Consider the following 25,549-nt stretch of genomic DNA (forward strand, 5'->3'; position numbering starts at 1 on the left):
CTGGGGGAGCTGGAACTAGATCTCAGCTCTCCTGACTCAGATACTTTAATCACAAGACCTGGGACTTTCATAAAATCAAAATATATGCCTATTGCTTCACCGACTGCTATGTGGCTATTCACCGTGGAAAGTGCAGGGGGTGGGAGGCAGTAACACACATCAATGCTCCACTAGGTCACTCTATCCATTGGACTGAACTGGCCTCTCTGGATTAGCTCTGCAGCCTCAGGGGAAATCCTTCCCTCTGCGCCTTTTATGATGAGATTACTGGTTCTGTGGATGAAGGGAAAGCAGTGGATGTATTGTTTCTTGACTTTAGCAAAGCTTTTGACACGGTCTCCCACAGTATTCTTGTCAGCAAGTTAAGGAAGTATGGGCTGGATGAATGCACTATAAGGTGGGTAGAAAGCTGGCTAGATTGTCGGGCTCAACGGGTAGTGATCAATGGCTCCATGTCTAGTTGGCAGCCGGTGTCAAGTGGAGTGCCCCAGGGGTCGGTCCTGGGGCCGGTTTTGTTCAATATCTTCATAAATGATCTGGAGGATGGTGTAGATTGCACTTTCAGCAAATTTGCGGATGATACTAAACTGGGAGGAGTGGTAGATACGCTGGAGGGGAGGGATAGGATACAGAAGGACCTAGACAAATTGGAGGATTGGGCCAAAAGAAATCTGATGAGGTTCAATAAGGATAAGTGCAGGGTCCTGCACTTAGGACGGAAGAATCCAATGCACCGCTACAGACTAGGGGCCGAATGGCTAGGCAGCAGTTCTGCGGAAAAGGACCTAGGGGTGACAGTGGATGAGAAGCTGGATATGAGTCAGCAGTGTGCCCTTGTTGCCAAGAAGGCCAATGGCATTTTGGGATGTATAAGTAAGTAGGGGCATAGCGAGCAGATCGAGGGACATGATCGTTCCCCTCTATTCGACATTAGTGAGGCCTCATCTGGAGTACTGTGTCCAGTTTTGGGCCCCACACTACAAGAAGGATGTGGATAAATTGGAGAGAGTCCAGCGAAGGGCAACAAAAATGATTAGGGGTCTAGAACACATGACTTATGAGGAGAGGCTGAGGGAGCTGGGATTGTTTAGTCTGCAGAAGAGAAGAATGAGGGGGGATTTGATAGCTGCTTTCAACTACCTGAAAGGGGGTTCCAAAGAGGATGGCTCTAGACTGTTCTCAATGGTAGCAGATGACAGAACGGGGAGTAATGGTCTCAAGTTGCAGTGGGGGAGGTTTAGATTGGATATTAGGAAAAACTTTTTCACTATGAGGGTGGTGAAACACTGGAATGCGTTACCTAGGGAGGTGGTAGAATCTCCTTCCTTAGAGGTTTTTAAGGTCAGGCTTGACAAAGCCCTGGCTGGGATGATTTAACTGGGAATTGGTCCTGCTTCGAGCAGGGGGTTGGACTAGATGACCTTCTGGGGTCCCTTCCAACCCTGATATTCTATGATTCTATGATTCCCTGTGATTTTCCCAAATGCTAGAGTGTGGCTTTGGGATGTTAATACTGATGAATAACTCTCCTCCTGAAGCTCATGATCAGGATGCTCTTTTACCTTATCTGCTTTGTAAATTGACAGTGGTGACCCCCATGTCAAGCTGTGCGAGGTACTGTAGTTCTCAAAAGGTACCAGTGCTGTTAATGGAATGGTGGTTTTTGATAGCTTTCAGCCTGTCTTTTCTGGCAAAAATGCAACTTTGAGGTTTAACTTTAAATTTAGTAAATTGGTTGGGAATCTGTCTGACCTGTTTTATTAATACAGTCTGCTTTGGATCTATTTACATAAATACATAAGTGTGTAGGGTCAGAAACGGGCTCGGATCTCTGCATGTCTTGAATGATTTGATGACAATTCTGCTATTTCTGTCTATATATTTTTAAACCTTTAATTTTTCTTTGTGACAGAGAAAAAGGGAGAAAATAACATGTGTGACTTTACCCAAGATATAATCTGGACCATTGAACAGCTGTTTCCCCTCAGTTCTCCAACCTGGGGTGCCCTTTGCACTTCTTTGCTAGGAGAGCTAAGATTCCTGGTCCACTCACAAACTGCCATCAGCATGTAAGTTACTCCCAGTTATACTGTCTGAGTGCTTATGCCAACCACTCATGATTACACTGCAGAGCAACACGAGCAAATTCCCAGTCTCAGACTTTCCCCCAGAAATGTACATCTTTTACTGCCCAGCCTGGACAATACAAGCTCATATAAAGTCCATCATTTATTAATAGAAAATGACATGCACTAATCCTGTTATCTCTGGTGGAGTTTCCCAAACGCTTCAATCCAAACACACTGGTTTAGATAAAACAGTAAAACAATTATTTATGAACTACAGAAAGATAGATTTTAAGTGACTACAAGTAATAAGGCATAAACCTCAGAATTAGTTACAAGAAAATAAAAGTAAAACACAACCAATGCCTAGTTGAACAAGCTAGAGTGACTCTGAAGCAAAGGTCTCTCTCACCACAAGTTCCAACAAACTTACTGAACTCTTTCAGTCAGGATCCCTCCACAGTCCAATGATTCTTCCTGTGTCCTTCAAGTGTTGTCAATTTCATAAGTAGAGATGAAGGGAGAGATGATTTGGGACATCTCATTTCCTTCCTTATAGCTCCTTCTCTATTTGTGAGTCATCCCCAGGTAAGGTTCAGGAGACAGAAAGTCTGTGTGGACGGGATATCCCAGCTGTTCCTTTGTCAAGATGGAGATTTTTCACCCATATCCCTTCTCCTGCCAAAGAATGGCCACATAACTAGGTGATAGTCCGTTTGATTTTGTTGACACCTGGCTGAGGCATTGGTCTTTGGGGAACTGGTTTGTGACTGTTTCCCAAACCTGTAACATATTTCAGCAGTACCATACAGTAGAATCTTATAACTATACATATAATGTTGCCACACATATTTTACCAGGACGATAATGATCACCAAATTATGAGTTTTGAAAGGCATGCTTTGTACAAGATTTATCATAGTCCTATAAAGGGATGAACATAAGGGTACAGACTGTTACAGTATGATCAGTGTGAAATTCCCTCCTGAGCTTCAGAATGGGTGATAAACACAAAATACCATAATATCAGCTCGGGCTATATGCACTCTTAAGCATAAAATGAGCTGTGTTACCCCTCTCAGCCTCAGCAAGTATGAGTTTTGCTGCTGTTAAGCTGTGTGTCAGCTCCCTGTCACACCAGCTTCTCTGCCTTGCCAGCAAACTTGACAGCACTGTGCCAGTCAAAACCTTGCCTTCCAGGCAACAACCAGTGAACCCCAATTCCTGAGTCTCTGCAGTGTCCAATCCCTCTCACCGAAGTTATGAAGTTTGCTGCCTCCAAAGAGACAGTATGCACAACAGCCAGTTGGGTTAGCTCAGGACTCGCTCGTCAGTTTAATACACAGCACTGAGATGGTTTTGTAATAAAACACGAATACGTTTATTAACAAAGAACAGAGACTTAAGTGAGAATAGGTAAGAATGAAAGAGACAGGCATGGTTACAAGTCAAACAAAACAAAACGTGTCCTAGCAACTAAGCAGTCAGAATGAGCTCTCCCCTGACATCTGGTGGTGAGCTGTGGAAAAGGACTTCAGGGGCTGATCTCTTCTGCCTGGGTACACCCACCCTGCCTAGCATGATGGGACTGCTTACCCAAATGGTCACTTTGGCTGCTGTGGGATCCCCAGTTCTTTTGTTATTGGTGCAGGAGTAATAAAGGGTATTTGTACCTGGCAGTATGGGCCCCTTCTGAGGGCCCCAAACACCACCTTTACCCTTCCTCTCTCCGCTGTGTAATAACAGAGCTAATTTAGACTCAAGTAAGAGTTGTTACATGCTGCAGAGCTGAAATCACTGATACCGAGGTCTAGGCATTAGACCTACTCTGAGCTAGTGGTTCTGATGCAAGACGACTATCCACGTACACTAGCGGTGAGGCTCCCCTACTAGCATCTGAAATCACTGAGCGCTGTGTTAAGTGGTTGCGGGGGGGGACTGAAGACATATTGGTGAGCGGCTAGTGGGATGGTTAGTGGAGAGGCGTGGCTGGCTGGAAGAGAGGCATGGCTAGAGGGATGGCCAGCAGAGAGGCGTGGCCAGCTGGGCACCTGGCAGAGAGGTGCGGCTAGTGGAGAGGACTGGAGCGGACCCCACAGAGTGGTGTGGCAATTGTCTGTTGAGGGCCCGAGCAGTGGAGTGTGTGAGGTGCCTCCATACCTCTCCTGCTTCCACCCAATCTGGGAGGAGAACTCTGCAGATGAATGTCTGAACTCTGGGGCTGCACTGACCAAGAACAGCATCTGTGAGTTGAGTGACTTTTGGGTGGTTGGCCTTAAGACCCTGAGGGGAAAAGGACACTGCCCAACTTACTTGGGGTGGGTCTTTTGCTCATGGTTTGTGTTATGAATCATGTTTGTGGTGTTTCCCCAACATAATGCCACATTGTTTCCATGTTTTATCAAAAGGTTTTTGCTACACTCAGACTCTGTGCTTTGGAGAGGGGAAGTATTGCTGCTTAGAGGTGCCCGGGGGAGGCGGTAGTGGTATGTAATTGTCCTAGGTCACTGGGTGGGGGCTCGAGCTGGTTTTGCACTGTGTTATTGAAAAGGAACCCCTAGATACTGAACCTGGCCCTTGTTGAACGGGCAGAAGGGTTACATTTTTGGGGGGCTCTTCTGAGATACCTGGGTCAATACCCCTCACAAGCACCAGTTGAGTGCTCCACTACATTGGGAAACAATTATGTTTATATTTTGGCCACTTTCTCTACACCATTCATGATTTTATAGACCTCTATCATATTCCCCCTTAGTCGTCTCTTTTCCAAGCTGAATAGTCCCAGTCTTTTTAAATTCTCCCCATATGGAAATTATTCCATATCCTTAATCATTTTTGTTGCCAATGTAAATTGTACTTTTCATTGTCCTCTGCAATCAATCTGGTAGGACAAGTAAATACACATTCCTTTGTCTAAGGCAGGGTGGACTTTATGCTCTGCCTGCCAAACACATTCTAAGAACATATTTCCAGCACACATTTATAGTTCTTTGTACACACCCCATACATACATCACACAATGATTTTCAGGACCAGCAGGACTCCAGTTTGCATATGACACTTTACACAACACCTTTTAGACACAGATTATGATAACAGTGTCTGGACCATGACTGTGTCAGACCTGATATGAGTTATGGATTTGGTGGCGGGTAGGGGAGATTTGTCAATTGGCATTGAGTGACTCCCAGGGTCACACCTTCTTCAAACACCATAAGAGACAAAAAAGGACACAAACCCATGTTTCACCCTTCACAGTGGAAGGTTGCACAGGCACATCAAGACAGAAGAAATTGCAGACGGGGTATTGTGTTTGGACCCCAGCCTTCACTCTAAATGACAGTAATTGTTTATTTTATTAATTAGTTACTGAACATGATGCTGGATCGCATATTGAATTAAGGGTACCTCACAAATGTAAATAGCCTGAATTATTAATTACATGTGAAACATGGGCTGCAGCATGGATTTTTCCTCCTATAATAACTAAAGGAAGTACTTTTACAACCCAATAGTTTGCTAAAAATGTTGGATCCATTCTAATTATTGTTTTTTATTCTCTAATGAAACTTGAATATTTTTCTATACCAGATCAGACTAAAAACCCAAACCCAGCCTGTTCTCATAGATAATGCAGCATAAAAAAACCTGTTTATTGTGCCAGCGACTAAGGCTGTAATACATGTGATTAATCTGAAGCACTTGAGTAGTCCCTACTGAGTTCAGTGAAACCACTCTTGTGTAAATTTAAGGACATGCATGAGTCATTGCAGGATAGAGGCCCTAAAACAGACTCTTCCTGCTTCCTATGTGTTCTGGGTTTATTGTGTAGTTCTTCCATGTGCTTGAGTTATTAATTAGAATACACCAGCTTTTCCCCCTAATTAGATAGATGCATGTTAAACTGACTGTGTGCCACTATCTAGGGCTGCTTGTGTAGTAAAGTCCCCCCCATCATAAGTAAGCAAGGCAGAGTCAGGACCTAAGCATTTCAATTTATTTTATTTTTAAAGTAGTTATAAATTTATTTTCAATTGTAAATACTTTAAAAGGACATGAGCTTGAGTAGCTAGGATGGGACTGGCCCCAATACACTGGTCAGGAGAGATTAAAATGGCTTTAAAATGTTGTTTCTTTAAACAAATTCTCAAATGGGAAAGTGAGAAGAAGCAACCGAAGTGTGTGGTGGGATGGTGGGGAGAGGGGGAGAAGAGATGATATGAGGGTGTTCAGTTCAAGACATATTTTTCGTATTAAAAGCTCGAATCTCATATGTCTCAGGGACGAAGGACAAGAAATGTCTAGAGGATGATAAAGTCTCACCCATAGGGGAGTAAAATCAGAAATAACTCCATTGAAGTTACACTGGTGTAAAAAGAAAAGGAGTACTTGTGGCACCTTAGAGACTAACAAATTTATTTGAGCAGAAGCTTTCGTGAGCTACAGCTCACTTCATCGGATGCATTCAGTGGAAAATGCTGTAGCTCACGAAAGCTTCTACTCAAATAAATTTGCAAAAAGAAAAGGAGTACTTGTGGCACCTTAGAGACTAACCAATTTATTTGAGCATGAGCTTTCGTGAGCTACAGCTCACTTCATCAGATGTATACCGTGGAAACTGCAGCAGACTTTATATACACACAGAGAATATGAAACAATACCTCCTCCCACCCCACTGTCCTGCTGGTAATAGCTTATCTAAAGTGATCAACAGGTGGGCCATTTCCAGCACAAATCCAGGTTTTCTCACCCTCCACCCCCCCACACAAATTCACTCTCCTGCTGGTGCTAGCCCATCCAAAGTGACAACTCTTTACATAATCAAGTCGGGCTATTTCCTGCATAGATCCAGGTTTTCTCACATCCCCCCCACCCCCATACACACACAAACTCACTCTCCTGCTGGTAATAGCTCATCTAAACTGACCACTCTCCAAGTTTAAATCCAAGTTAAACCAGAACATCTGGGGGGGGGGTAGGAAAAAACAAGAGGAAACAGGCTACCTTGCATAATGACTTAGCCACTCCCAGTCTCTATTTAAGCCTAAATTAATAGTATCCAATTTGCAAATGAATTCCAATTCAGTAGTTTCTCGCTGGAGTCTGGATTTGAAGTTTTTTTGTTTTAAGATAGCGACCTTCATGTCTGTGATTGCGTGACCAGAGAGATTGAAGTGTTCTCCGACTGGTTTATGAATGTTATAATTCTTGACATCTGATTTGTGTCCATTTATTCTTTTACGTAGAGACTGTCCAGTTTGACCAATGTACATGGCAGAGGGGCATTGCTGGCACATGATGGCATATATCACATTGGTGGATGTGCAGGTGAACGAGCCTCTGATAGTGTGGCTGATGTTATTAGGCCCTGTGATGGTGTCCCCTGAATAGATATGTGGGCACAATTGGCAACGGGCTTTGTTGCAAGGATAAGTTCCTGGGTTAGTGGTTCTGTTGTGTGGTATGTGGTTGTTGGTGAGTATTTGCTTCAGGTTGCGGGGCTGTCTGTAGGCAAGGACTGGCCTGTCTCCCAAGACTTGTGAGAGTGTTGGGTCATCCTTTAGGATAGGTTTCAGAGGAACAGCCGTGTTAGTCTGTATTCGCAAAAAGAAAAGGAGTACTTGTGGCACCTTAGAGACTAACCAATTTCGTGAGCTGTAGCTCACGAAAGCTCATGCTCAAATAAATTGGTTAGTCTCTAAGGTGCCACAAGTACTCCTTTCCTTTAGGATAGGTTGTAGATCCTTAATAATGCGTTGGAGGGGTTTTAGTTGGGGGCTGAAGGTGACCGCTAGTGGCGTTCTGTTATTTTCTTTGTTAGGCCTGTCCTGTAGTAGGTAAGGACTGAAGGTAAAAAATCCATTACAATCTACATACCACACAGACTATGCTGACAGCTTGTGCCTCACGCTCTCAAAGAAACTGCGGAATCACCTGATCAAGATCCTCTACAGCAAACAGGGAAAGATTAAGAATGAGCTCTCAAAAATGGATACTCTCATAAAGAACCAACCTTCCACACAAACTTCCTCGTGGCTGGATTTTACTAAAACTAGACAAGCCATTTACAACGCACACTTTGCTTCTCTACAAAAGAAAAAGGACACTAAACTTTCTAAACTACTACATGCTACAAGGGGCCACAGCAATGGTTCCCTCACCCCACCTAGCAATATTGTTAACCTATCCAACTATACTCTCAGCCCAGCAGAAGCAGCTGTTCTATCTCGGGGCCTCTTCTTCTGCCCCTCCACCCCCACGAACATGATACAGTTCTGTGGTGACCTAGAATCCTATTTTCGACGTCTCCGTCTCAAGGAATATTTCCAAAATACCTCTGAACAACATACTAATCCACAGAGGTCTCCCTGCCAACACTACAGAAAGAGGGATTCTAGATGGACTCCTCCTGAAGGTCGAAACAGCAGACCGGACTTCTACATAGAGTGCTTCCGCCGACGTGCACGGGCTGAAATTGTGGAAAAGCAGCATCACTTGCCCCATAACCTCAGCCATGCGGAACGCAATGCCATCCACAGCCTCAGAAACAACTCTGACATCATAATCAAAAAGGCTGACAAAGGAGGTGCTGTTGTCATCATGAATAGGTCGGAATATGAACAAGAGGCTGCTCGGCAGCTCTCCAACACGAGTTTCTACAAGCCATTACCCTATGATCCCACTGAGAGTTACCAAAAGCAACTACAGCATTTGCTCAAGAAACTTCCTGAAAAAGCACAAGATCAAATCCGCACAGACACACCCCTGGAACCCCGACCTGGGATATTCTATCTACTACCCAAGATCCATAAACCTGGAAATCCTGGGCGCCCCATCATCTCAGGCATTGGCACCCTGACAGCAGGATTGTCTGGCTATGTAGACTCCCTCCTCAGGCCCTACGCTACCAGCACTCCCAGCTACCTTCGAGACACCACTGACTTCCTGAGGAAACTTCAATCCATCGGTGATCTTCCTGATAACACCATCCTGGCTACTATGGATGTAGAAGCCCTCTACACCAACATTCCACACAAAGATGGACTACAAGCCGTCAAGAACACTATCCCCGATAATGTCACGGCTAACCTGGTGGCTGAACTTTGTGACTTTGTCCTTACCCATAACTATTTCACATTTGGGGACAATGTATACCTTCAGATCAGCGGCACTGCTATGGGTACCCACATGGCCCCACAGTATGCCAACATTTTTATGGCTGATTTAGAACAACGCTTCCTCAGCTCTCGTCCCCTAAAGCCCCTACTCTACTTGCGCTATATTGATGACATCTTCATCATCTGGACCCATGGAAAAGAAGCCCTTGAGGAATTCCACCATGATTTCAACAATTTCCATCCCACCACCAACCTCAGCCTGGTCCAGTCCACACAGACACAAATCAGATGTAAAGAATTATAACATTCATAAACCAGTCGGAGAACACTTCAATCTCTCTGTTCACGCAATCACAGACATGAAGGTCGCTATCTTAAAACAAAAAAACTTCAAATCCAGACTCCAGCGAGAAACTGCTGAATTGGAATTCATTTGCAAATTGGATACTATTAATTTAGGCTTAAATAGAGACTGGGAGTGGCTAAGTCATTATGCAAGGTAGCCTGTTTCCTCTTGTTTTTTCCTACCCCCCCCCCCCCAGATGTTCTGGTTTAACTTGGATTTAAACTTGGAGAGTGGTCAGTTTAGATGAGCTATTACCAGCAGGAGAGTGAGTTTGTGTGTGTATGGGGGTGGGGGGGATGTGAGAAAACCTGGATCTATGCAGGAAATAGCCCGACTTGATTATGTAAAGAGTTGTCACTTTGGATGGGCTAGCACCAGCAGGAGAGTGAATTTGTGTGGGGGGGTGGAGGGTGAGAAAACCTGGATTTGTGCTGGAAATGGCCCACCTGTTGATCACTTTAGATAAGCTATTACCAGCAGGACAGTGGGGTGAGAGGAGGTATTGTTTCATATTCTCTGTGTGTATATAAAGTCTGCTGCAGTTTCCACGGTATACATCTGATGAAGTGAGCTGTAGCTCACGAAAGCTCATGCTCAAATAAATTGGTTAGTCTCTAAGGTGCCACAAGTACTCCTTTTCTTTTTGCGAATACAGACTAACACGGCTGTTCCTCTGAAACCTGTCAATAAATTTGTTAGTCTCTAAGGTGCCACAAGTCCTCCTTTTCTTTTTGCGAACACAAACTAACACGGCTGCTACTCTGAAACTGGTGTAAAACTAACGCAAGTTTGTTCTGGATTGTACTAAAGTTTCTCTGAAAATGTTTCTATAGAAATATTTTCATAGGAACTTGTTTCTATTGATGTCTCTTGCACTGATAGCCCACTGCCGCCTCAATTATGACATTTTACAACTACACTGGAGTAAGCACTAGAAAATGTCAGGGACAACTCTGCACTGGCCAGGGGATGGATTAGTGGACCTGATAGCATCTTCTCTCTGCTTTCTGTGACCTGTTATTAGCACTTGTAACTTACACAGATAACAGTTTTTAAAATATTTTTATATAATCTCTACTTCTAATTTCTGAAAATGAGTTTTAGAACACAGAAAGTGCAATTCTGTGACCAAATGCACCCCTGCATTCACACCCTACACACCGTTGTAATAATCTTTGTACAAAAGATGCCTTGTGAGGTATCATTTGAAAACAAATAACTTGCTAGTCAACAATATCATGGTGAAATATCTGTAGCCACATAACATGTAAAGTTATGAATGCCTTCTGAATGATATTGGTAACATGTTCAATCACACATAGCCCGGTCAAGCAGGTCTATCTTAAACAAAGGAGTGTGTATTTACCTCAATTTACATAAAAGTAAACAAGGTCTTTGAGCCAGCAAGAGTGAGACAAGGCAAACCTGCATTTTAGCAGACAAGAGCATGAAACCTCTTTCACCACAAGATCTTATATCTGCATCCTCACACCTGGAAGGAACTTTATCTAAGGGTAACCCTCAGGAAAATGCATTTCAAATGTTATCTGAACTATAAAAATGAGGGGGAAAACACCCAGGTATTCTTTCTTTTTCTCTTTCACTATCCATCTCTTTTTCCTTCATCTAAACAGACAAAAGAAACAGCTGTTGGACTTTGGGAGCAGATCCTGACCTGAGAATTTGGTCAGCAATGCTTCTGGAACACATGGTAAGGGACTTCACCTTGAACCAAGTCTAGTTTATTAAATTTTAGTATTAGGAAGTATTTTAGGTTTATTTCTCTTGTATCCATTTCAGACTTTAATGCGTTATACTTCTACTCACTTAAAATGTACCTCTTCATAGTTAAATGAGCTTGTTTTATTCTTAAATTAAAATTAATTGTTTGGTGTTGTCTTTAAACCGAACTGTGTGAGTAACACTATTTAAGGTAGCAGACTGTTATATATTGATCCTCTTAGTGGGGCAACAGACCTCCAACATCTGAACTGTCCAGGAGAGGGCTAGTCAGTGCAGAACACACGTATTTTGCGGAAAATTCAGGACCACAAATGTGTTGGGGTCACCCTGCAGGTAGTAACCATGAGTGTTGGAAGCCAGAGTGTGGCTGGTGTGTTGCTGACAGGCTGCTGGGGTCAGAGTTGCTGGACCGGGCTGTGGCTATACACAGATGCTCAGGGTGTGACCTGCATGCTGGCAGGCTGATTGTGAGCAACCCAAGTTGGAAACTACAACAGCAAAGCACTGTGAGGCACCCAAGGTTGCAGGGCATGGGTGACCCAGCCCCTCACTGGTCTGGATTTCACCCTGGAATGTCATAAATGCAGAGGGCTAGCTGTCGATCTTGAGATTATCCCTTATCTGAGGATTGTCACTCAGGTAAAATATCCAGAGTTATTTTTTGTAATTTTATAGTAAAACTTTATAATTTTGAATGGCTGTTAATAAACAGCTTCTCTGAAGACCAAATTCAAACAGAAGTTGGATTTAAAACACATTGTAATCCATTAACACTATATTGGCCCAGATCCTCATCTGATGTAAATCCGCTGGCATCAAGATGATTCACACCAGCTGAGGATCTGGCCCATTGTCCTTACCTGAATGGAAGATGAAGTAACCCTTAATAACTGTTAGCCAAAGTCTATGTAAACACTATTATTTTAATGAAAAACAACCAAACACAATGCATAAAAAATAATAGAGCCCTCACCTGTGGAGAGTTCTGTTCTCAGACTGTCCCCAAAGCACAAGCTATGAACTAAATGCAGACAGAAGTAAGCAGATGCTCTGGGCTGAATTCAGTGATGCAAGCAATGGCGTGAGTTGCACGTTGTGTAAATTGTTCCTAAATGACTGTAAGCAGATATAAGTGGCTGAGTAATATAACGTGCACTGATTTGGCACTCAGTACATCTCCAAAAGGAGGGTGACTTACATGTTGAGGGAACACAGGAGAAGTGAAATATATATCTAGATATTCAATAGTGTGCTCCTCACCATAGTATTAATATAAAGATATAAGATAAACCAGACCCCTGCACACATAGTTTAACTTAAGTGTGCACCAGCCTCAGCACTCCCAAATTCAGTCCTGGCATTAACGGGTCCAGCTCCCTTTAGATCTGTATAACTTATTTCATATATAATTAACTTACTCCACAGTTTGTCACTGTTGAATTTGGCCCTATGTCTGTCACATGCTCTAGTTATAGGAATAAGAATAAGACATTGCTGCCTAAGATATTAGCTCATCAGCTGCTGACTGTAGCTGACTTCTTTTGCCTTAGGCATTTTTCCAGACTCCTCATTGTGGAACACAGTTTTAAGAAAGAGAATAAAGTAAATAACACCCTGTTCTCTTTCATATGTCTCTTGGAAGACATACCAATATTTATTATGCAAATTAAGGCTGGTCTTGTCCTCTTGGTATGACTGGCTGTAGAGAAATAAGCCCCCAGTAGCATTGTGCAGAAGGATGGGAAAAGTAAACACAACACAATGGGCTAGATTCTGCTCTCAGTTACACTGCATAAACCCAGAGTATCTCCACTGACTTCATTAATGTTATTCTGGCTTTACAGCCTCCTACACCACATCATTGTGCTTCTGCTTTGATTTAGAGCAAGGCATTACAAAACTCAACATTTGCCAACAGTGAGGACATTTCTTTTGTTGATTACTTTGGTGTTAAAATGCCATTTTATGGTAACTTCTGATAAAAACTGGCTCCTCCTAAAAACACCAACCTGAAGTTTTGCTTCATGATTCATTACAGTGGAAATGCCATCAAATTAGGACACCAATAAAAAGTTCAGCATGAAAGTCCAGGATTATGGAGTTATCTGAGATACATGCTAACACAAAAATAGTTGGTATCTAGTTTCTCTATCCAATTTATGATAGTACTTTAGATACTCTGTTGATCAGGGGATAATTTGTTGATCCAGATGATAATTCGGTATAGCGGATGAGCAGTTTATTTGAAGCACCCACAAATGACATATATTAAAGGGATTTAAAAAGCTTCATCCAGCAGTTGTTAGGCAAAACTCTTAATGAAGGCATGATTAAGATTGTATTTCCTCTTGCATTGATTCCTAAACTCATTGTACCACCAGAAAGTACTGAGGCTTACAATAGTCAGAAAGCCAGAAACCAGGATGAATTGTGACAAAACAACTTTAGGTGCCATTAATACAATATTCTATTGTTATGGTGATAGATGCTAATGGCAGCCGGGAGTGGAATTGTGGGGTGTGTCTTGTGTATTCCTATCTCCTATTAGCTGACATGTAGTAACTGACACAAGGTAAAATCCTAGCGAAGACAAGGCAGTGTGTATGTAACACCAACAGACCCAGGGGAGCGACGGGCGGGATCGAACCTGGGACCTCTGGAGCTAAATACATGAGCCTCTACTGCATGAACTAAAAGCCACATGGCCAAAGGTTCTAACAGCCCTCTTCATTTCAGATGTACTATCAACAGGGGATACATCACTGACCAGAATGGTCCTATAGGGATCTAACCCTAACTGTGTATATGTTTCCATTATCTTAATATTAATACAGTGCACAAATTCAATAATATTCAATAACACCAAATTCTTTTATAACTAACTGCTGCAAAATTCTTCAGAAGAAAATCAAGAGGTGAGCTCTGAGCAATCCTCAAGTCCCAGTCTGTTCCGGTGCCAATTTGTAACCTTGGGTGGGCTAGAGCCAGGACTGGCTCTAGGATTTTTGCCACCCCAAGCAAAAACATTTTTGGCGGCCCCCGCTTTTTTTTCCTCCCCCCTCACCCCCAGCTCCACCCCAACTCCGCCCCTTCCCAACCCCTTCCCCAAATCCACAGCTCCGCTTCCTCCCCCAGGCATGCCGCATTCCCCCCCACACCCATTGCTCCCCCCCGCAACCTCCCACCCTAGCTCACCTCCGCTCTGCCTGGTTCCCTGAACACACCGCTGCTCCACTTCTCCCCCTCCCTCTCAGGCGAGGGAGAGGCAGCATGTTCAGGGGAGCAGGCGGAATGAAGGTGAGCAAGGTTGGGGGGGGGAGCGCAGGAAGTAACGGGGGGGGGTAGAGGAACCGTTCCCCGCCCCAGCTCACCTCCGCTTCACCACCACCGCCTCCCCTGAGCGCGCTGCCACTTGGCTTCTCCTCCCTCCCTCCCAGGCTTGCCATGCAAAACAGCTGTTTCACGCGCGGCAAGCCTGGGAGGGAGGGGGGAGAAGCGGAGCGGTGGCGGCATGCTCAGGGGAGCAGGCGGAGGCGAGCTGGGGCGGCGGGGGCACATTTCTAGAGGCGGCATGGCCTAGAAATGTGCACATCCCCTAGAAATGTGCCGCCCCAAGCACCTGCTTGTTTGGCTGGTGCCTAGAGCCGGACCTGGGTAGAGTTCACTTCATTGCCCTTCTCCAGTGCCTAAAAAACCCCAACTCCCATAGAAAAGTAGCTGGAGACCCAGAGTTCAGTCTTTAAGGATTTTCCTCAAGGATTGCAAGGGTCCAGCTCCTCACATCCAAGTCCCAAAAGGTACTATAGAAATGAATTCAATTAAATAACTTGATTAAATCTTATGATAAAGAAACAAATAATCTAATTTTATTTTATAATCCACTGACATTATCTTCACAGTTATACATAAACAAATAAATAAAGAAAACAAATAAAAATCTGAACAGTTCAGTCCCCACAGAAACACAGTGAGAAGAAACTGAGAGTTCCCAAAAGCTTAGGATAAGTTCACCTAAGTCCCAGAGTCTTTGATCACCAAATCTATACAATTTGCTGAGTCTAAAACAACATCTTCCCTCCACTTGCTTGTAGGAATCTTCAGTTGGAATCCAGGCAGACTCTTCATCTACTGAAATCAATGCTAGCCAGTCAGCTAACTGATTAACCAATCACTCAGTTAAGTATATAGATTTAAAGAAACCCTTGCTGCAGAATGCTTCAGAGTTAGGGACAACAGCTGGCTTTTTGCTCCTGGGCTCAGCTTCTCCCAACTCACACAGGACACATGGGCCCTTGTAAAGCAGCTGCCCTGACTGCTTGCCCCCATGGCATCTGACCCAAGCAACAGGGAACCTACTGGAGCAGACCCAAAACTACCACATCCAATTCCAGAAGCTTCTGGATGTGGAGTGCTTAATCTACCTAGCAACAATGACCCAGACACAACTCACTCCTACCTTCCCCCAGTGGGTCTCTTAAAGCGATATCTCCCTATTAGGCACACGGATTACATGTAGCTTTCACATATGTTAGCATGTCAAGGTAAGCCATAGCAACCTAGGGCGAAATCCACAAATGGATTTAGGTGCTCCATTGCTAAAAAGTTAGGTGCTGTAATGCCTAATTTTTAAGCACCTAGCTGCTCAGTTGAATCCACAGCCCTGAGTTAGGCATGTAGGCTCCCTATACACTGCCTGGGAAGAGTTAGATGCTTAGGAATGAGATGCAGAGAAGCCAGCACACTCAGCAGGGAGCCACCTAAACTAGCCAACAGGAAATGCCAACTAAGTCTGTCCCAGAGGGAGGTGCCATCTCTGTTTGCAGTTCTCAGCTGTGAACCTGCCCCTGGAGTTAGGCATTTAAACCATTTTTTGTGAGAAACACTGGAGGAAAGGGTTGTTAGTGCCCCCTCTATATCTCCTAGTGGTTAGGGCACTCACCCAGGACACGGGAGACCAGGGGTCAATTCCCCCTCTGCCTGATGGGGAGAAGGGATTTGCATTTGGGTCTACCCTCTCTCAGAGTAGTGCCCTAACCACTGGGCTGTGGGTTACTTGGGGGAAGACCTCTCAGTCTCTTCTAATTAAATAAGCAGTGGAGCAGGGGAACTGGAATTGGGGTCCCCTCCCACCAAAGTGAGCTCTTTAATCAGTGGGCTATAGAGTCTCTCATTCTTTCTCTGGCCCAATGACTATTTAATTATTTATACACAATAGAACAGTTTCAACAGAAGAAGCAGAGATCCCTGCCATGGAATATCCTACCTTGGGAGGGGATGGAGACTCAAGTTCAAATCCCTTCTCCACATTAGGCAAAGGGGAGAATTGTCCGTGGATCTCCCACATTCTAGGAGACTGGTCTGACCTCTGGGCTAACAGTTATAAACAGAACACCATCTCCTCTAGCCATTTTGTGTGTGTGTAGGTGTGCCTAGAGCACACATATGGGATCAGGCCTCCACACATAAGATAGGCAGGGGGAGCACCGAGTGTGAGGACCGTGTTGGGACTGAGATAGATGGCAGGTGACCTAGACTGAGGCTCATACTTGCTGTCAGAAACTCAGGCAATCAGGGAACCTTAATGGTGTAAATTAAGGCACTGAGGGACTTTAGGTACCTACTGAGTTAACCCCTGCTCAGGTGCTGCCCTTTCAGGATTTCAGTCATGCCTAAATAGTGGACGTAGGCACCTAAAGTGGCAGGTAGGTGCCTAAGTCTTTTTTGGCTCTGTCCCTTAGAATTTCTCTTGACCTGCTACTATGTATAAAAACTACAACATCTCTTGTCTTCACTAGGATTTTACTTCATGTTAGCTTCCACCTGTTAGCCAACATGAAGCAAGAATGCACCTTTTTGCCTAGTGAAGACAAGGCCGTAGATGCAAAGACAATCACAGACTTCGTTAAAGCTAATGGTGTGTTATGCACCCTCCTTCAGGCTCAACAAAAGAGCAGTCAAGCCCCTTTACATAGTAAGGGTAACTACAAACAATGGAGGCTACTACCCGAAGACCAGACCATATGGCAGGTCAGAACTTAATCATGCAGACTGAGGGTTTTCCTGGTAGAAAACTCAGGGGCTCGGATATTGGAGGCTGTCATAAACATAGAGATAAGGGTAACATAAAATCCCTCCTGGGAAGCTGTACTAAATCATTTTACCTGTAAGGGATTAAGAAGCTCAAATAACCTGGTTGGCACCTGACCAAAAGAACCAATAGGGAAAGGATACTTTCAAATCTGGGGGGGAAAGGGGATGGAGGTTTTGTTTGTGCTCTCTTTGTTTGTTCCCTCTCTGGATGAAGAGAGAGACCAAGCAGGTAAAACATCTCCTGAAAACATACCTGAAATGATTCATTTAAGATTACAAAAATCGTAAGTAAGGCAAGGAAATGTGTTAGATTATCTTTTGTTTGAGCTTGTGAAATTTTCCCTATGCTAAGAGGTAGTTTCATTCCTGTTTTTGTAACTGTGAAGCAGAGTCAGAAGGTAATCCTCTGTGTTTTAAATTTTTATTTTTCCTGTAAAGTTACCTTCCATCCTGATTTTGCAAGTGTGATTCTTTTACTTTTTTTTATAAATAAAATTATTCTTCTAAGAACCTGATTGATTTTCAGTGTCCTGAAACCCAAAGGATTTGGTCTGTGCTCACATTGTAACCAATTGGTTGGTATATTATTCTCAAGCCTCCCCAGGAAAGCGGGTGAATGGGCTTGGGGGGATATTTTGGGAGAATAGGGACTCCAAGTGACCCTTTCCTGACTTTCTGTGTAAATCACTTGGTGCTGGCAGCAATACCATCCAAGGACAAGGAAAGGAATTTGTGCCTTGGGGAAGTTTTTAACCTAAGATGGTAGAATATAAGCTTAGGTGGTCTTTCATGCGGGTCCCCACATCTGTACCCCAGAGTTCAGTGTGGGGTGGGAACCCTGACAGAGGCAGAAATGCCTGTAGAAGGAGTTGTAAGCATGACCGTGAGAGGATGCAAAAAGACACAGCTTCTTGGACACAGAATTCACTGGAATGGCAGAGTTAGAACTTCTGAGCAGAGAAACTACCAGCTGTTTGTTTCAGTATGTTCAGGGAACAGGACTGTGTGTACATTTTTTGTAGTGCTGAGAAAAACAAACAAAAAAACTCACCACTACCACCACCCTCAGAACTTTCCATCTGGTAGGAAATTCCAATATTTCAACATTTTCTTTCTTTCCAAATGGGGACAAAAAGTTGAAATACGGGACTTTTTTCATTTCAACGTCTGTAACCAAAATGTTTCATTTTGCTATTAGGTTTGTTGAACTATCCAAAAACTCTACATTTCTAGTCAATTCAGCATTAAAGTGTATTTTCCTAGTGTTGCTCACTGCCTAATGGGAGCTTTTGTTCAGGTTGCCTGATGCCCCCATTCTCCTCTATAAGCCAGGCTCACTGGAAGAACTACAACTCCCATTACGCGCCATGCTGCTCAGTCAGAGGAAAGACTGTGTTGCATCATGGGACATTAGTAAAGCCAGGGAGCCTGGTCCAGAGGAGAGAATGGGGCCCAAACTACAACACTCCCATAAGGCAATGCACCACAGTAGGTAAATGGAATTTAATCATAGAATCATAGAATATCAGGGTTGGAAGGGACCTCAGGAGGTCATCTAGTCCAACCCCCTGCTCAAAGCAGGACCAATCCCCAATTTTTGCCCCAGATCCCTAAATGGCCCCCTCAAGGATTGAACTCACAACCCTGGGTTTAGCAGGCCAACGCTCAAACCACTGAGCTATCCCTCCCCCCGACTTGTTGAAATGTTGAACCGAACCAAAAATCAAGTGTTTGGGGTCAGTTCAACAATTTGAAATATTTTGATTTGGGTCGAACTGACCCCAAAATGATGTATTTTGTTTTGGTTTTCCTGATTGGAAAAAAAAACAAAAATGCAAAAACTATAATTTCCCAAGGAGAATTTTGATTTTGCAGACACTTCATTTTCCATGGGAAAAAAAAAATCATTGTCAGAGTATTCCCAATGGGCTCTATTTTTTGTAAATAAATAAGATTACACCAATAACACAGCTAACTCATGGTATTTAATTTTGACATCTTAGTGGCAACAACTCTGCAGGGCCCTGAACTTTGGCTAACTGCTTGGATCTAAGGGGCAGCAATATTAAATCAACCATAATCTGGCATTTTCTTTCTTATTGATGTTTGCACAGACATTCTTTACATGTTCATGTGCTCTTTAGGAAATGAAAGTGCTAGAGAAAATGAGATTATTGCTGTATGTTTCTTTTCAAAAGCATGTTGCAAATCATTGTCTCTAGCTAATGACAAAAATTGTGTTGCAAAAACAAGCAATTTAATTTACATATCTAGAATGGGTGACATTTTGTTGTTGTTGCAGATCCTGTAAAAGGATGTCTTGTGAATGAAGTTGTATCAGCATGAAGAATAGGCACAGCTGCTGGAATATAAATCCCCTCTTTGGACTGTGTCAGAGAACAGATACGCACCATAAAATGCTATTCATTTTGTCCCTTACGAACATTTTAGATTATTTTACAAGGATGCGTCTGCCACTGTAGTTCTCTCTGCTCTTTCTCAAGGCAAATATTGTTCCAGAGGGACTTGGTTATAGCTCTTGTAGGACCACACCATTCTCTCACTGAGGCCACTAATTGCAGTGGGAGCAAGATTACACCCATAATGATTAGCTGAATTTCAAAATACTTACCTAGAGATGAGCAAGATACTAAAATGCCTTCTCCCTATATCCATTGATAAATACCTCACATTACCTCCTGGCCCACAATGTTGCTGAATTGTTACCTCAGGGAAAGCCAGCTTCAGCTAGATAGAGTCAATATAATGAGGCACATAATCCTGAAGATCAGGAAATGGATGTACTGTAAGTGATGTATGTATAGCTGAGGATAGGTGGGGTATCAATCTTTGCATGTAGCTGGGGGAAAGCTCATTCCTGGTGAATGAATTCAGATAAAAGCAGGTACTCAAGAAGCAGAGCAGTCCAGGGAGTCCAGGTACCAAATCTCCCCATATGTATCTTTGGCATCTTTATTATTCAGTGAATTCACCATGAAATATTTCCCTTTCTACATAGGGATGCAGTGGTGCTGAACTTTAAGTACAGGATGCAGCAGATATCTAACAAGAATATACTTACTACAAACATTATGATAGCACAGAAAAATAAATGGAAACAATTAATTCTAACACACCAGACTCCAGATTTGAGAAGTCTGGAATATCAACCATCCAGATCCCTACGTCTCAGAAAGGTGGGATTTCAACCCCCTTCTTCAGAAACTACTTCTCTGGTCACCGTTGACCTTTCCAGCATGGGTTCACCTCTCAGAGGAAACCTTTCCAGTATACTTCTCTGGTAGCTGTTTGTTTAATTTGGAAGAGACAAGCAACTGTAGCCCTAAGGTGGTGATTTTGTCCCAGACTGTTTGCTGCCAATTACCCGTCCTTCTCTACCAACTGTAAGAGGTTTTTCCAGTCTCTTATTCCTGAGATAACACTTCCATGCACAGATGTCACCTCTGATTTCACCACTGTCTGTAAAACCTCTTATGCTTTCCAGATTTAATTCCAAACAAGAAATTACTAAATTTACCATTTCATCAGCAGAAACTCCTCAACCCATTTCTTGTTGAAACCAGTAGTGTTGATTAAGGGGTAAATCTGTAGAGGTGCAAGTCATCTGCAAGTCTCACTGACTTCACAGTTTGGCCCTATGGATCTTCAGTTTTACATCAGTGGGAGCTGCAGGTGTTCAGGATTTAGCTTTAAGTTTATATATGTCTGTTACTTAATGTAATTCAGGGGACTGCCTCCCCGCCACCCTCTTGTGGCCAGAGGATGCTCAACGCATTCTGCCTCTGTGTTCCCCCCTCTTCAGGGCTATTTAAGAATTCACGGTCCAGAAGTAACTCAAACAATCCCCCCATGGGGTCCCATTTATTTAGTCTTCTGGATACATAATGGTCCTCCTGATCCCAACTCCAGTTCAGGTCTCTTGCTCAGTAGACCGAAATAACACAAAGTCTTTGAAAACAGAACACAAACTCTCACAGTCTTTATCCCAATTTCAATTGGACACAGCCTCTCCTCCGTGAGAGTCTGTCTGCTACCGAGTACCTCCGGCCTGCAGTTGGTCCTTCTCCACAAGCTCCCTCAGCTGGGGCCTTTGCCCTGCTGAATCAGGACACTGCAGGAAACTTCTCACTACTCTCTGCAGTTCCCTAGGCTTCTCTCTTTCGCTGCAATCTTCTGCTCCTTTGATATTGCAGTCACCTGATTCCTCTCAGGTGAGGCTCATCTTGTACTCAGGGTTGGCTTAGCTCCAGGCTCTTCAGCCCATAGGGCAAGCCACCCTGTTACATATATCACATAGGGAAACACTAATGTTAAAATTCTATCTTACAGCTGGACTTTCACATTAGGGTAAGTTTGAACAAAGATCACTTATACACTCACGTGTTACTCTGAAATCTGTGTTTACTTGAGGTTACTCAAGACCAAATCCTGCCTCCAGTGAGAACTGAGAATGCATATCCAAGAGAAAAAGTTGCCCATAAGACAGCAATCTTCTGTATTTCCCATATTACTGATTTCTTTGTTTAAATAAGAACTTTTTCCTCACAACCTACAGCAGTTTGTGACTTTCAGATGTCAGACCCAACTACTCCTCTCTGCTGCAAAACACAGAACACCGGCACAAAAGTCTTATGAGAGACTGTACAGGGAGTGGCATCTACTAGCATCCCTCAGCAGCCCCATCTAGCCCCTATGCAGAAGCTTGAATCCTTGTAGTTGGGGGGATGTGGCTGGCAAGAAGGAGGTGGAGTCAGGAGCAGCTGCTATATGCAACATTGGTCTCTCAGGTAGAGGAACCTGTTGAAGCAGGAAGCACAATTATTTGGAGATGGCGTATCACAGTTCTTTGTGGAGGTTTCCATAAATTCAGATAAACATCCAGGCTTCACAATGATTATCCAACTTGAATGCTTTTGAGCCCCTATCACTTCAAGAATATTCATATCAACATAGTCTATAATTCACCAAAATGCACACAGACTTCCAACCCCTCTGCTTCTTAGGTCATTTGTTCCAGAGGGAAAATATCAGATGCAACCATGTTTTATGTCTAAACGAAGTATTTTTTTTTGTAAAAATTCTTAATGAAATAATTGAAGAAAAAACTATTTGATGATTCCGAGACATGGCAATTATTATGGATCCCTCTTTCCCTCCCCTGCTCATTATTTTAGGCACTGCTTAGGCTACATCAGTGGCTCTCAATCTTTCCAGACTTCAGAAGTCTGATTGTCTTGCATACCCGCAAGTTTCACCTCACTTAAAAATTACTTGCTTACAAAATCAGACATAAAAATACAAAAGTACAACAGCACACTGTTACTGAAAAATTGTTCACTTTCTTATTTACTGTATAATTATAAAATAAATGGATTGGAATATAAACGTTGTACTTATATTTCAGTGGTATCTACAGTAGTATAAACAAGTTGCTGTTGGCATGAAATTTTAGTTTGTACAGACTTGGCTAGTGCTTTTTATGTAGCCTGTTGTAAAACTAGGCAACTATCTAGATGAGTTGATGTACCCCGTGGAAGACCTCTGTGTACCCCGTTGAGAACCACTGGGCAGCGTTCTAAATATATTTCTGAAACAATAAAAAATATGACCATTGTAGTCTGACTACAAGGGTTTTTTTTCAATCTTATATAACTGGAAATTTAAAACAGCTATTCAGAGTATTAGAGAATACGGTGAATGAATGACAGCTCTGTTCATATTATCTGATTAGACACTTTGGAGAGCAAGTTTTCCAACCTTGTGAAAATCTCAGTTTTTCAATAGTATGTTCAGGCATTTATTAATGATTATATCTGACCTGCTTCTGACTGGTTAACATTGCAACAAAGCAAGGAGTTCTTCTGAGATGTGTTAGCGTTGTTCCATGCACGTAGAATATTAGGGTTGGAAGAGACTTCAGGAGGTCATCTAGTCCAAACCCCTGCTCAAAGCAGGACCAACGTCAACTAAATCATCCCAGCCAGGGCTTTGTCAAGCCAGGCCTTAAAAACTTCTAAGGATGGAGATTCCACCACCTCCCTAGGTAACCCATTCAAGTGCTTTACCATCCTCCTAGTGAAATAGTATTTCCTAATATCCAATCTATACCTCCCCCACTGCAACTTGAGACCATTGCTTCTTGTTCTGTCATCTGAAACCACTGAGAACAGCCTAGTTCCATCCTCTTTGGAACCCCCCTTCAGGTAGTTGAAGGCTGCTATCAAATCCCCCCTCACTCTTCTCTTCTGCAGACTAAATAACCCCAGTTCCCTCAGCCTCTGCTCGTAAGTTGTGCGCAGCCCCCTAATCATTTTCCTTGCCCTCCGCTGGACTCTCTCCAATTTGTCCACATCCCTTCTGTAGCGGAGGGACCAAAACTGGACGCAGTACTACAGCTGTGGCCTCACCCGTGCCAAATAGAGGGGAATAATCACTTGCCTCAATCTGCTGGCAATGCTCCTACTAATGAAGCCCAACATGCCATTAGCCTTCTTGGCAACAAGGGCACACTACTGACTACTGATGCATATCCAGCTTCTCATCCACTGTAATCCCCAGGTCCTTTTCTGCAGAACTGCTGCTTAGCCAGTCGGTCCCCAGCCTGTAGCAGTGCATGGGATTCTTCCTTCCTAAGTGAAGGACTCTGCACTTGTCCTTGTTGAACCTCATCAGATTTCTTTTGGCCCAATCCTCCAATTTGTCAGGTCACTCTGGACCCTAATCCTACCCTCCAGCATAGTTACCTTCTTCCCATTTTAGTGTCATCTGTGAACTTGCTGAGGGTGCAATGAATTCCATCATCCAGATCATTAATCCAGATCACTTGAAGACACACTTCTTATCCTTCTGTTGCAATTCCTTCTATGTGAGTAAGAGGCTTTTTAATGTCTGCACAATAACATCATGTGGTCTGTTCTTTCTGGTATTTCAGGAACTCAGAAAATCATTCTTGGCCTAAGCTTTCTCTGTCTAGTAGCTGCAAATTAGGTGCATACTGGATCCAGGGCCTCCATGTGATTTAAACAAAGCCATGCTTTTTCTAGTTTGTGTATTTACATGTGTGATGTAAACTCTGTCCTTATAGTTACATTTTCCATCCTACACTTAATATATGTGAGGCGCCACTATTACGTTTTATATATATTCTCACCAACAAAAAAACCAAACCCTAAAGAGAATACCACATTTTTCTCTGTATTCTCCTTTTTCTCCTGGTTCTTAATCACAGTTGTGAGTCTCTTTTTTTCTTTTATTTGACTGGCAATACGTAAGTCTTTCATGAGTGTAAATGCTGTGTAATTTACTCTAGCTTGAATTAAATGACGGGTTCTCACCATCAAAAAGGTATTATTTCCTTTTTGGAGAAAGTTTGAGGTTCGAATTAAAGTTGTTTTCACCTCCTAAAGAAGAAAAGCTACTAGCAAGCCTTGGACTTGTTTACATTATAAGACAATGATCAGGGGGAAATTCTGTAAAATTTCATTCTGATTACTCATACTAACAAACTAAAGCACCATTTCTAGTTGGAACATCAGAAACAGGTGCTGTTAGAGTTGTGTATATTCTAAAAGCATTTTGCATTCATATTGTACTTGGCAAAAGAGGGGGTTGACATGGTATATTTTAAATGTACAGTTCTAGCAGTGTAAGCTTGTGTTTGACTAAACAATGTTGAAAGTGGCTTTTAACTGGGGAAACACCTACAGTAATTATCACTGTGTATAAGATGAATTCAAAACTATGTGCAAAATAAAAGCATCTGCTTATTTACCACCATATTCATACACAAATAACCCCAATGTTTATGTCAGAGAGAGAATATTCTTTCTCATTATGGAGTCATGCCAGAGAATGTCCCATAATCAGAAGACACAGATTTTCCTGATGCTTTAATTGTTACCAACTCTTCTAATGTGCAGGTAAAGTGACTAACAAGAACAAGCCTCTCTCTGTTAGGTGACCCTCTGGTCCAGGTTGACAATGACCATCTGACATCTGTCCCGATGATAATTATCTTGACAGACGTATGAAATTATTCAAGCTGGTGTTCTCAATCCACATCCTAGGGGGCAGATGTTGACGTATGTATCCATAGGGTTACATCTAGATGAGTGCTCTTCAGGACAGGGACTAAGGGTAGCTTGAGTAGACGCTAGTTCTGGCCG

General features: G+C 43.1%; 1 long non-coding RNA gene across 2 annotated transcripts in view; it reads left to right on the forward strand.

Moving 5' to 3' along the window:
• Window positions 1-252: 252 nt before the first annotated feature.
• Window positions 253-25,549, forward strand: part of LOC142071530 (uncharacterized) — a 46,459-nt gene continuing 21,162 nt past the window's right edge. For both annotated transcript variants that reach the window (XR_012667607.1, XR_012667608.1), the window contains exons 1-3: window positions 253-397; window positions 1,913-2,069; window positions 11,165-11,241. This is a non-coding gene — a long non-coding RNA (uncharacterized LOC142071530). The remainder of the gene's footprint in view (window positions 398-1,912; window positions 2,070-11,164; window positions 11,242-25,549) is intronic.

The sequence above is a fragment of the Caretta caretta genome, chromosome 3 (assembly GCF_965140235.1).
Source record: "Caretta caretta isolate rCarCar2 chromosome 3, rCarCar1.hap1, whole genome shotgun sequence".
Taxonomy (NCBI): Eukaryota; Metazoa; Chordata; order Testudines; family Cheloniidae; genus Caretta; species Caretta caretta.